Genomic DNA, 2,547 nt, shown 5'->3' with positions numbered 1-2,547 from the left:
TTTTGGTGTGTGAACACCAAACTTAATGGTTTGCCACTTCCTCTTATGCAACAATGTTAACCATATGTGAAACCTTGTGTCCTCGCTAAAGGTTAATGAGATTAAAACTAGAAAGCAATTAAACAGTCGAATAATGTGTTTGGTTGCTTGGAGCTAGCATCATGCAAGAGGTGAGAATGTGTTTTTAAATGATATTTTTGGTGGAACACCAAACTTAGAATCTTTCATTCTCCCTTAAATTGTTTTGGTGTGCAACACCAAACTTAGCTCCTTGCAATGCCTACCAATTATTCAACATTTTTATTGACAAAGCTGTGAAAAGAAAACTACCTCAGGTTGGGTTGCCTCCCAACAAGCGCTCTTTTATTGTCACTAGCTTGACATCTTCTATTTTTGCTGATCATGGAGGTTGAAAATCACAGTGCCTTAGCTTGTCTTTCTTCACTGTAAACTTCCTTCCGGTTTCCTCTTTGATGACCTCTATAAATTCTTGTGGAAGGATCTTAGTCACAACGTAGTGATCAGACAACTGTGGGGATACCTTCATGGTTTGAATATTGATCATCACTCGATCCCCTAGTGAAAATTTTCCGGTGGGGATTTTCTGCTTTTCTTTAGTTCTATCCTCTGTCTCTCCTTGAAAGAATTCCTTGTTGTGTTTTTCTTGGCTGGTACTTCCTTTGTCCAGTATTTTCTCATTGTCCTCTATGATCCTTTTCCATCCTTCCTTCTTTGTAGCATATTCGTTGTTGGTTGGTTTTTCTTCAATGGTTTTGAGGAAAGTATTTGGTTTCTTCTCACCCATTTCTGCAAAGTACTTCGCCAGTTGAGCTATCTGCTCCTCAATTCCTTTGATTAACATCTCTTGGTTTCTTGTTGTTTCCTCTTGGTGTTTCATCATTCTCTCTATTAGGATCTCCAAGTCTGTGATTCTCTGAGAGTCTTGTGAGATTGGTTGGTTATGAGATGTTAGAGATTGGAAGAATGGGTGTGATGATGGCATGTAGTGGTTGTTATTGCTGTAATGGTGTTTTTGTTGGTTTGTGAAGTTGGGGTTGTTATAATTGAAGTCCCTTGGTTTGTGATTTTGGTACTCGTTCCTTCTCCAGTTGAGATGAGTCTGGGAATGTCTGTGTTGTGAGTATTGGCTTTGAGTGGTATTAGTGGGTGGGTGATGTTGATTGTTTGTGGTCATGGAGTTGCCCTGGTGGAAACTTCCTTGTTATTGATGTTGAGACTCCCTCATTCTCAGATAAGAATGGGGTCTCCATGGTGGAAATTTGGCATTCACTGCAGCAGACAGCTCCATGTTTTGCTGTGGTTGATGGTGCATTTGTCTGTTTAGGTCCTTGAACGCATTCACCCCTTCAATATTCGTCACTTCTTTTTCTGAGATTGCATTCTGTGGTTTCTCAAATGAATGTTGGTTGTTGACTCCTTTGTCATTGAAGTCTGCAACTCCTTGGGCAGTTGTTGTTGCTTTGAGTAGGCCATCTGAGAAGTAGTCCACTGCTTTTCTTGTTTCTGGGGTCAATCCTTCATAGAAAGCTCGGAAGCCCACTTTATCAGTCGCTTTCTTGTATCTTTCCCAGGCCTTGAAGAGTGGTTCTTCGTCCCCTTGTGTGAATAGATGTTCTTCCTCTTTCAACTGGATGATCTGTCTGGATGAGGTGAATTTGGCCAGAAATTTGGTGACCAAATCAACCCAACTAGTGATGCTTCCTTGGGGAAAAGTTTCAAACCATTGTGCAGCTTCACCCTTTAATGAGAAAGGGAATAACAGGATCTTATAAGTGTCATGATCTGGACCATCGGTTTTGATTGCATTACAAATCTTCAGAAAAGTGGATATGTGCTGTTGAGGATCTTCTGATGGATTTCCGTCATAAGAACAATTGTTCTTGATGAGTGTAATAAGTGGTGGCTTCATGTCATGATACCCTTTGTCTGTAGAAACTCGTACGAAAACAATCAAGATGACCAAACAACAGCACGCTTGAGAATTGAGTGCAATTAATTGAGATAAATCGTTAGCGAGTTAATAGAAGCAATTTCTCAAACAGTTAGTATGTTAGTAAAAAAAAATAAAGAAAAAGTGCTTGATCTAGACCTCCACTTCACTTAATCATTGTCAATCTATTTCAATCCCCGGCAACGGCGCCAAAAACTTGATGTGTGGAAAATGATCCAACACAAAACTCACCGGCAAGTGTACCGGGTCGCATCAAGTAATAATAACTCACTTAGAGTGAGGTCGATCCCACAGGGATTGAAGGATTGAGCAATTTTTGTTTAGTGGTTGATTTACTCAAGCGAATTAAGTTTTGGTTGAGTGGGTTGTATTTAACAGAAGCTAAATTGCTTGGAATGTAAAGGGAGAGGGGAGAATTGCAGTAAATTAAAGGACAGGAAAGTAAAATAGACTGAATCTTAAAGGACAAGAAATTAAATGACTGAAACTTAAAGTGCAAGAAACTTAAATTGCAGTAACTTAAATGGCAAGAAAGATAAATGACTTGAATATAAAAGGGAATTGAGGAATGGGAT

Source organism: Arachis duranensis, chromosome 4 (assembly GCF_000817695.3).
Source record: "Arachis duranensis cultivar V14167 chromosome 4, aradu.V14167.gnm2.J7QH, whole genome shotgun sequence".
In the NCBI taxonomy this organism is placed as follows: domain Eukaryota; kingdom Viridiplantae; phylum Streptophyta; class Magnoliopsida; order Fabales; family Fabaceae; genus Arachis; species Arachis duranensis.
This window is presented reverse-complemented; position numbering follows the sequence as displayed.